The following is a 10,757-nucleotide window of genomic DNA, read 5'->3' as shown; positions in this document are numbered from 1 at the left end:
CAGGCCGTGGGCGAGGGTGGCCCCCGCGCCGGGTCAGAGCACTTACCCTACCTTTGCCCAGGCCGAGGGGCCACCAGACCTGGCGGGGAGCTCGGGAGGCGGCCGGGGAAGGGCGGGCGCAGCGGCGCGGGGGCGGCCCCGACGCGGCCTCTGGAAGCCGCGTCCCGCTCCCCACGCTCCGCACTTGCCTCCTCCCACCCCCGCCCACCCCCTCACCTCCTTTTCTAAAACGCGGCTGGCGCCTTTAAGAGCGAGCTCTGGTTACTCCGGGGGCGGGAACCCCGGCGGATCGCGGGGCGGCGGCTCCGGCCGCGGCGCTCCGCACTTTCGGCTCCAGCTCCCGCCACCGCCGCCTGGAGAGCCCCCGCGGCCCCCGCCGCCCCCGCGCAGCCCCCGCCCCCGCCGCCGGCCCGCCTCGAGCGCCGTTTTCTGCGGGAGAGAAGTGCTATGTCAGGAAAGTTCCGGGCGGCGCTGGACGGGCCGCGCTCCCCGGGCTCTGCGGGCGCCCGCGCGCAGCCCTTTGTACGAGGTGCGACTCGGGGCCCCGGGACCCCGCGCAGGTAGCGGCGGCGGGAGCCCTGGGATCGACCGGGTCGGGGAGGGTGTGCGGTCGTGCGGGGTGTGCGGCGGCGCTGGAGGCTGCTAAGACCGAAGTTGTGCGGGCGGAGCTCGGGTTTTCGGGGAGATTTTTGCCTCTAGACTTGAGCGCTTTCTGCGGCCAGCGCCGCGCGGCGGGTCGGCGCCGGGACTCGGTTTCCCCGGGCGGCTCCCCGCGGGGCCTCCCGCCGCCCCCCTGCGCCCCCCGCGCGCCGGCCGTGGGCCTTCTAGGAAAGCGGGCGGCGGCCGCGGGCTCCCCGCGCCCAGTTCCCCGCAGGCTCGCCGCCCGGGAGACGGAGCGCGGGGCGTGGAGGGGGGGGCGCGTGAACTTTTCCACGGCGTGCATCACTTCGGGGGCGCCGCGCGCCGCCTCTGCGCGAGTGGGAAGGCTCCCCGCGAGCTCAGCGGCCCCGAGAGGCTGCCTCCCGCCCGCGGGCAGCTGCGCGCCGCGTCCTTTCTGCCTCGGTCGGTTTTCGGCGTCGCCCTGATTTTCGTCCTGCCTCCTCCGCCCCTTTTGCTTTTGGGATTTTTTTTTTTTTTTTAATTAAAGAAAAAAATGTCCTAGAGGCTCAGGGTGCTAAAAAAGAAAAAGAAAGAAAACACCCAACAATATATCTTTATGAAATTTGCCCCCCAATTCTCAAAGTGGTCGTTTCGCCCCTGCTTGAACAGGTAGGCTTGGTCTACCCTTGGGAAACACAGGTAGCCCTGGAGAAGGGGTGCAGTTTTGTTCAGTGGGGTAAGGCGAGTTTTTAACCGTATATTTAAAAAGCAGCATTTTCTCTTTATTTGTTGATTTTCATTGTTTTAGATGAAAAGGCTCCAGCTAATTTTAGGAGTGCTGTTTCTAAGAATCATAAATAAAGCGATGTTTCTTGAATAATCTGACATTGCTTCTTACAGTTTTGCCCTTGGATGAGGTGTGTAATACGTGTAATTATTTGGTGAAACCTGATATGTAAGTACATTTATTATGCAAATGGATAAGTTTTCTTTTTTCATGTGTCCTATGGGGGACTGAAGCCCATTTTCTCACACCTCTAGGTGTCTGCCACACCTGGCTACTGGTTTCTGCCTTCTCCACTTACTGTGTGTGTCTGATGTTACCTACAAATCAAAGGTGCTGATGAAAAGTCCCTATATTTTGTGACGTGTTGTATAGCCCAAATTTTAGTGACATAATTAATTACATCATCCAGATTATTTTCAAAAATAAAAGTAGAATGTGGGAGCTTTTTAAAGAAAAGAGTATCATGAAGTATTTAATCAAGTATATGCTTTATATATAATTTTGTATGTGAAAAATATACTACCAAAGTAGACAGGGAATTTGTAGGTAGTGTCTTGTTTGCAGTGGGGAAGTTGTGAAAGAAAGTTATTCCAGAATAACCATTGATATTATAGCACTTTATTTGTGATATAGATTTTTGTGTCTGAGTATAATTTTGTCTCTGCTGTCAAATATACCAGAACTGAAACTTTATGGAAAGAACTCTCAGTCTCAAGCATTTTCTGAAAATTTACAGCAAACTGAACATTCTTAGAAAAAAATTGCTTAGAAAAAGCCACATATTTAAAACTCTAACTGCAGTTGCCATTTTACCTTAAGTTTGCTTGTCTCCAGGCAAGTAAGTACTGTATTCAATAAGAATTTGGGTTTCTAAGGTAGATGTGACTTGGTTCCTGTAATAGTATTGATTGAATGCCTTGAGATTTTGTATATGCTTTATTTGATTTGAGATGATTGCTTTGTGAATTATTCTTTCCGAAACTAAATGTATAATATCACAATACACGTCCTAAAATCCACATCTGTCTATATCTATCTATCTAATATATGTAACAGAAATAATACACAATGTTTATTATATATAATATAATTATACAGGGTGGGGCAAAAGTAGGTTTACAGTTGTGAGTATGCAAAACATAGAGTTTATTCTTGTAATATTATTTATTAATTATTGTATTGTTTTCCATATGAACAACTGTAAACCTCCTTTTGTCTCACCCTGAATATTATATATAACATATATAACAATATGTATAATAATAAAAAATATGCATATATAACGGAAAACTCTTCAGGGACTTGATAATACAGATGCACTGAGAACAGCAGGTCTAAAGATCATAAGCTAAAAATAGTTAGTTAGAGCTTGTCATCTCTTCAGCATTTTCGTCAATATCAGTTAAAAATACTAGGTTTTCCAATATGTTCTTATCATTGCACAAAGCTTGGATCAGGAGCCATGTGCCAATCATTCTAATCACATATTTATTGAAATGGACTGAATTATCCCATCAACGGATGATTGAATCAGGCATTTCTTAATCTTCAGTAGAGGAACCCCTTGGTAAAATTTGGCTTGTCAATGTAGTTTTTTTCTTTTAACGCTTCAAAAAATGACCTTCAGGGCATTCCCCATTGGTCTTGGCTTAGAGAGGAGACCTCAAAGGCATGGAGAGGCAAACCTTGGGAAAGTTTTGGTATTCTGTTTTGTGAAATGATGTCCTAATTGTTTGATTTGAAAGAGGTACCCATTAATGCTTGGAAAGATAATAGTTATATTAAAATTTTAAGAAGTTTGGATGAGCATAGAAGGAGAAATTTAATGTTACATGGAAATACAGGGTCAAGAGAAGAGTTTTTTGCCTGGAGGGTGTTCAGTCCGAAATTTGAAGTTCTGGGAAAATTGAGCATGTTTGTTTGTAGAGCAGTGAGAGCAGAGATGGAAATATTGAAGATAAGGGAGGGATAACACAATTCATATCTCAGATACTTATTGTGGTAATTTTAAATGTTCACCATTTCTTTGCTACTGTCCCATGAAGAGGTGGAGACTAATTCTCTTCCTTTATTCTAGGGGCTGAATTTAGTGATTTACTTCTAAAGAATAGAATCTGGTTGAAGGGATACTATGTAATTTACATGGTAAGTTTTGAAAACAAGAAATAGTTTTCTCCTGGCTCTCTCTTCTGGGATTTAGCTATTGAAATGCAGTTGCCATGCTGTGTGGAAGCCCATCCCACATGGAGAGGACACCTGTAGGTATTCCTATTGAGATCCCAACTAACAGCCAGCGTCCACTGAAAGACATTTGAATGAGTGAGTGTACAGGGTGACTCAGCTACCTCTTCTGAGTAACAGCCATCTAGTGAGTCTGTTCAACCCTCAGAATTACCTTTTTGTATTCCCTAAATTAGGAGAGGTTTATTAACAATAGATAGATAGGACATTTTTCGAGTACTTTGTGTAAGTACTTACTATGTAAGACACTCTGTTAAAGACAGGGCTTATGAAGATGTCAACATCAGCTCTGTTCTCTCTGTATTGAAAGAAGTTTAAATCTAATAAAAACATTAATTGCATAATCCTATAATATATGTACAATTTCAATAATAAACTGTTTAATGGATGAGAAAAAGAATACCCAGAATACAATGCTCCACTCACAAGCAAAGCTTTGAGATATTTCTTATCACATTCCACAGCTGAAGCTATTACATTTCAGCATATATATGAAAATGAGAAATGAAATAATTTTTTAGAATGATTTTTGCTTTACTTTCCTAGGTATTTACCAGAATTGTGTTTACTTATTGCATGTAGCAATTTTTTTGAAGCTATGACATGTATATATTTGGAGTGATTTCTTAGTTGTTTAGTTGAAACAGACAGTAACGTGTTTCCCAGAGTTTATGTTGTGTCTCTTGGACTCTCAAAAAACGACATTTGAAATGTTTTACTATGAGCCTGACATCACAGACTCAGAACTGATGGGATGTTAGTCAATTACAGTTTCAAGTTTCCTGGGAATTTGCTGCTTAAGGTCAGATGTGGCCCTAAATTGAACTGGATAATCCGTGAAATAGGTACTTTTGCAACCACAGAACATGGAGAACATTCCAGATAATTTGCAATGTGGGCAGCCCAACATGGTTTAGTGTTCAGTCGGCTTGAGGCAGTGTGCCATGCTTGTAAAAAATGGTTTCTGAAGCTGACAGACAGCAAGCTGTTTCTGTCTTTGAGTTTGACACATAGGATAAAGTGCCTTTTAGTTTCTGTGCCAGTAAATATGGACAAGATTGGTAAAAAAGTAATTTGTTTCCATTTCTGTCTGTATGCCAGAAGATTCAGAAAACTCAAGCATGAAACTCTAGCTTAAAATACTGGAAAGGTCATTTGTGTTCATTAAAAATGTAGTGAAGAGTCGGCAGGTTGGATTTTATCCTAGTTTTCAGGTATTGGGCAAGAGTGTATGTACATTCAGAGGTAGGAGGATAATCTAGTGATCACCTATTGAAATTAATAACAACACTGTTATCTTCAGTATTTCCTTCAAGCGATAATGCTAAAGAAGTTACACCCTCCCAGGCCCAGTTGAGATTAAAAAATATCCCCAGCCACATCTGTACCAGTCACTTAGCATATGTGTTAATTGATTCTTAGTTTTCCGTTGAAACCATTATGTGTCATTTTGGTTGTAAGCATTACATACTTTTTGAGGTTTTTGACCAAAGCTTCTTAGTTAACTATTTTTCTTTCAATTGGCTTAGCCAAATCTGTATCTCTATGTTTTTATTGATTTTAGAGAGAGAGAGGAAGGAAGAAAGATAGAGAAACATCAATGGGTTGCCTCCCATATGCACCTCAACCAAGGATCGAACCCACAACCTAGTTATGTGCCCCAACTGGGAATCGAACCTGCAACCTTTTGGTATAAGGAGTAGATGTTCCAACTAACTGAGCCACCTGGCCAGGGCAGCATTTTTTTTTTTTAAATGTGGAAACTTCTAAGGATCTGCCTTGGGGAGGTAGTACAAAAAGGACATGATTCTTTATTCTAGTCGTATCTTCCAAAGGGAGATGCTGTCACCTCTTCCTATTTTTTTTAAAACAAGCTGGGGACCCAGGAAAGCCTATGGTGTAGTTCTGAGAACTGGAGGGCTGATGGTGTAAGTGCAAGTCCAGGGTAGCTGGGTTTGTTCCAGCTCAAACAGCCAGGCAGAGTGCGAGTTCCCCTATCGTCCGCCTTTGTGTTTTGTTCAGGCCTCCAATGGATTGGATGACGCCCACCCACATTGGGGAAGGCAGTCTGCTTTACTCAGTCTACCAATTCAAATGCCTGTCTCATCCGGAAGCACCATCACAGTTACACCAGAAATAATACTTAATCCAAGTACCCTGTATTTCAGTCAAGTCAACGTGAAATTAACCGTCACAATGAGTATCTCCCTTAGACTTGTGAATTACATAAGATCAGAGGATGTATCAGTTTTGTTCTTCATTGGATGCCTCGCTTAGTCAGAAGCTGGCTTAGAGTGGGCACTTAATAACTATTAAAGGAAGGAAATAAATAAATTTAAAAGAGTGTATAAGTCAAGTTGAAAAGTATATATCAAAGACTTAGATGACATACATGGATATGGTTGAAGACTGCAGATCACAGCAAGATATGCAAGTGACATTTCTCTCTCTTTATCTGGTGGCCCTTTTGAATGCTAAAACTAAAGTCTTACATCATAGATTTTTGGACTCCGAGTATTTTAAGTATGACCTTTAGATTTTTCAGAATCTTTCCAAGTTAACCAGAATTATTTTGATCATGGCAGTGAATCAAGGTCAAAGCAGATTTGCCATTATTTTTTAGGATGAGTCAATGCTGCTCTTCAACAATCATATTTTGAAATGGTATAGTAAGAGCAGAAAGATATTTAATTCTTCGCTGCTTCTCTTACATTATTTTTTACCTTTCCACTCATGAGGACATTTGGTACAGTAGTTCTCCCTGTTTGCAGGGGATATGTTCCAAGACCCCTTGTGGATGCCTGAAACCACAGATAGTTTTGAACCCTCTGTGTACTATGTTTTTTCCTAAACATTCATACCTATGATAAAGTTTAATTAATTAGGCACAGTAAGAGATTAACAACTAATAATAACAGAACAATTATAACAATATACTGTAATAAAAGTTATATAAATGTGGTCTCTCTCTCCCTCTCAAAATGTCTGACTGTACTAACTCACCTTTTCACTTAAAGGAAACATTATATGGCTTCTCTTTGGCATTGCCAGCATCACTACTCTTGTGCTTTGTGGCCATTATTACGTAAAATAAGGGTTACTTGGACACAAACACCAAGAGGCGACACAGTTGATTTGATAGCTGAGATGGCTACTGAGTGACTAATGGGCAGGTAGCAAATACAGTGAGGATATGCTGGACGAAGGGATGACTCACATCCTGAGCAGGCTGGAGAAGGGAGGGGGAGAGGTTTCATTGCACTACTCGAACAGTGTGCAATTTAAAACTTACGAATTGTTTACTTTTGGAATTTTTCATTTAATAGTTTTGGACCACAGTTGATTACAGGTAACAAACTGCAGAAAGTGAAACCATGGGTAAGAGGAGACTAATGTAGTTCCATATATCTCTTATGTTTATTGGAATTTGCTTTGGTAATGAATTACATTTACGTGTGACAGGATCAAGGATTTTAGCAGGTTTTTTTCTTTTTTTTTTTTTAACTTTTATTGATTTTAGAGTGAGAGAGAGGAAGGGGAGAGAGAAACATCAATTTGTTGTTTCACTTATTTATGCATTCATTGGTTGATTCTTGTATGTGCACTGACTGGGGATTAACCCAGAACCTTGGCTTATGGGGACAATGTTCCAACCAGCTGAGATAACTGGCCAGGGCTTAGCATCTTTCTTTAAAAATATATATATACACACACACACACACACACATATATATATGTGTATATGTATATATACATATATGGTTGACTTGTGTATACAGGTTGTTTGAGGTTTCTGGTAATCTCAATAAGGTGTCCCGATTTCACATTCTATGAAATTTCTGTTATACCGTACGAGAAGATATTCTGGTTAATGTGGGAGGGCTGAGGTAATAAGGTTGCAGGGTAGGAAGTCTTACCAAGACTCGTCTTTTGCCAAGAGATGATGCTTGAACCATCTTAGGCAGTGACGTCGCCCAGATGTGTAGGAGAAAAGAGACCATGGTGTAAGCATATGTATCCCCTATTTGTTTTTAGTAGACAGATAACGTGTCACACGAATCTCCAACAGCTAGCGCAGTCCCTGGCCCATGTTGACATCCTAGCCATTTTTGTTGAATTAACTGGGCTGGAGCTCTCAGGGCAGGCGCAGTCAGCAACAAAAGGTGTTGTTATGAAAAGCAAGTAAGCTATAGTACCATTGTGTCTGGAGGCAGGAATAAACTGGACGTGGCTGTAGTGGACTGTTCCAGGAGATATAGGAAGGATTATAAAGACTTCCACCATGGTCAGATCACTGAGAACAAAGAAGCTGCATCTCTTTTGTTCTGAAATAGACTACTGAAAGCAGAAGCTGGAGTGGAGGGCAGAGGAGAAACAGGTATGTCAAAATCACAGGGTGGAATCTTGAAGTGAGAGACAGGTTTAAGTTCAGTTTGGAGTGAGATATGAACAGTCCTTTGCAAGGGTGACGGGGTAGAATCCTCAGTGTCACTGAAGTGCTGGTGTTTGGAGGACGTGGTTTTCTTTTCTGGCTGCATAGAACTGCTGGCTTTCGTTTACTGAGCACTGACTGTGTCAGGACTTTACATTTGCCATCTCATTTAACCTTTACAACAGCTTCCTGAACTAAGGCACACTACGATCACATCCATTTTTCTGATGAGGAACCCAGAGATTAAGTAACCTGCCCAGTGACACACAGCCAGGTGCTCTGACCACTGCTAAGGTGGACACAATGGGCATCTGGAGGAAGAGCATGGAAGGTTTCAGTAGAAAGTGTACTGTGGCCTGGACTGCCTTTTTATTTCTTCCAAAGGACATGCCAGGACCACCTGTGGTAAGGGGCAGTGAAGAAAGAGAGCACCAGCATTTTTAGAAGCAATACCATTATAATGGTAGAAATCTTTAGATTTTATTAAACTTATTTTAAGGCCTTGGAAGCTTTCATTGTGCTAACTTTATGACTATTAATGAAAAATGAAATTTCTAATCCTCATGGAGATAGGCGTATGGGAACAGATGGGTCACAGAGTTGCTAAAGGGAACAGCTTTAAAAAGTGGAGTGGTGAGCTGTGTTGTACCCAGAAATTTAGATGACTCTGAAGCTGGATTTAAAAATGAAAAAACAAAACAAAACTCTTGCCTAAAAGCAAAAAAATGCAGCTTTTTTCTTTTAAAAAAAATTGCATTGATGTCCAGAGGATGTTTGTGGGAACCAGAAAGGTGATCTAGAGATTAATATGAAAAGATAGGTACTGTACTGTTGATTTACAGATTAGTAGGTAAATAATTGGAGGAAATAATAGGGTACTTTTAAAAGTAGTGACTAGTTAAATTACCATTTTTAAATTTTGTGCTTTTGGGGATAACAGAATTATACTCTACTCATAGTCTGTTATGCCCTTTGCCAATGAGAGTACATTTCTTGCATAATAATAACTTGCCTAAAGGATAAGGCACATTTGAATACACCCTCCTGTCATCAGTTTGCAAATTTTTAAGTATTGCATTATGTTCTACCCATGGACAGTAGGCATGAAGAGGAAAGCAGGAAAATGCTTATTTTGCTGCCTTAATGTATTTGCTAAGGAGTAGAGTTTTTTTAAAAAAAGGATTATGTCTTATAATCATTGAAAAGAAGCATTAATATATATTTAAAATATAGGAAAGTGTTCAAGAAGAATTTTTTCTTGAATATAAGAAAACTTCAATTTATAAGATTTGGAAAATATAGAAAAGAAAAAATGATCAATGCTTATTCTACTGGTCAGAAACATCTTTCAGTATTTTGATGTGCTTCCATCCAGTCCCTTTAAAAAATTTAAAAAACATAGAAAGAGCATACTGTATCTACAGCTTTGTAGTCTGGATCTTCCCTCGACATTCTCGTATATTTTCTTGTGACATTACCCTTCAAAAACAACTAATGGCTACACATCATTCTATTATGTAAATCACATTAATTTAGTCTGTTTCTGTAATGTGAACCTTTATTCTTTATTTCATATTCTTGCTGTCATGTACATGAAAATTTTAACAGCTTTATTGAGACATATTTAACTTAGTATAAACCTCAACAATTTCAAGTGTACAGTTCAGTAATTTTACTAAGTGGTGTAACCATTACCATAGTCAATTTAACAGTTCTTTCCTCCATATGATCCCTTAGTGTATTTGTAGTTAATCTCCCTTCTATCCCTAGTCCCAGGCAACCACTAATCTACTTTCTGTCTCTATACAATTGTCTTTTCTGAACATTCCATATGAGTGGATTTATATGTGGTTTCTTGTGATGGGTTTCTTTTGCTAGCCATAATTTATCCGGGGTTCGTTCGTTCATGATGTAGCATGTATCTGTACTTTATTTCTTTTTATTGCCAAATAGTAGTCCATTGAAGAGAGAGAATACATTTTGTATATCCATTGACCCAGTTGATGGATATTTAGATTCTTTCCAGTTTTATGCTATTAAGAATAATGTTTCTGTGAACGTTCATATGCATACATTGTGTAGACATACTTTTTCATTTCTCCTGGGTCATTACCTGTGAGTGGAATTGCTGGGTTTTATGTTTAACTATTTGAGAAACTGCCAAACTGTTTTCCAAAATGGTCCTACCATTTTACATTCCCACCAGCAATACATGAGGGTTTCTATTTCTCTCTGTCCTCACCAAATTTGTTACTGTCCTATTTATTATAGCCATGCTAGTGAGTGTGAAATATTTTATTGTGGTTTTAATATGCATGTTCCTAATGACGGTGATGTTGAGCATCTTTTCATGTGCTTATTAGAAATTTGTATATCTTTGTTGAAGTGACTGTTCCTATCTTTTGTCCATTTTATGATTGGGTTTGAATATTATTAAGTTATGTGTTCTTTGCAAATTCTGGATACAGGTCTTTTATTTGATATGTGTTTTGCAAATACTTTCAGTCTGTTGCATGGCTTTTAATTTTCTTACTTAGGTCATCTGAACCAGAAAAACTTAGAATTTTGATAGGTTCAATTTGTCAGTTGTTTTTTTTCCTATGGACTGTTCTTTCAGTTTCATATCTTTGAATCCTTTGCCTTACTCAAGATCTGGAAGATTTTATATATAGTATTTTAATTTGAACTTTTAAAGGA

At 40.3% G+C, this 10,757-nt stretch overlaps 1 protein-coding gene across 6 annotated transcripts in view; it reads left to right on the top strand.

Moving 5' to 3' along the window:
- Window positions 1–403: 403 nt before the first annotated feature.
- Window positions 404–10,757, top strand: part of GPR63 (G protein-coupled receptor 63) — a 35,712-nt gene continuing 25,358 nt past the window's right edge. For 2 of the 6 annotated variants that reach the window (XM_081139733.1, XM_081139728.1), the window contains exon 1: window positions 404–529. The gene's annotated coding sequence lies outside the window, so the exon portion shown is untranslated. Of the gene's footprint in view, window positions 561–1,500; window positions 1,556–1,641; window positions 1,718–2,205; window positions 2,226–3,464; window positions 3,533–10,757 lie in introns of those variants that run through there. The other 4 variants (XM_081139729.1, XM_081139731.1, XM_081139732.1 and 1 more) reach the window with 4 other exon arrangements.

Source organism: Miniopterus schreibersii, assembly GCF_964146895.1.
Source record: "Miniopterus schreibersii genome assembly, chromosome: 6".
Classification (NCBI taxonomy): Eukaryota; Metazoa; Chordata; class Mammalia; order Chiroptera; family Miniopteridae; genus Miniopterus; species Miniopterus schreibersii.
Note: the sequence above shows the minus strand (reverse complement) of the source record. Positions and strands in the feature narration are given on the sequence as shown.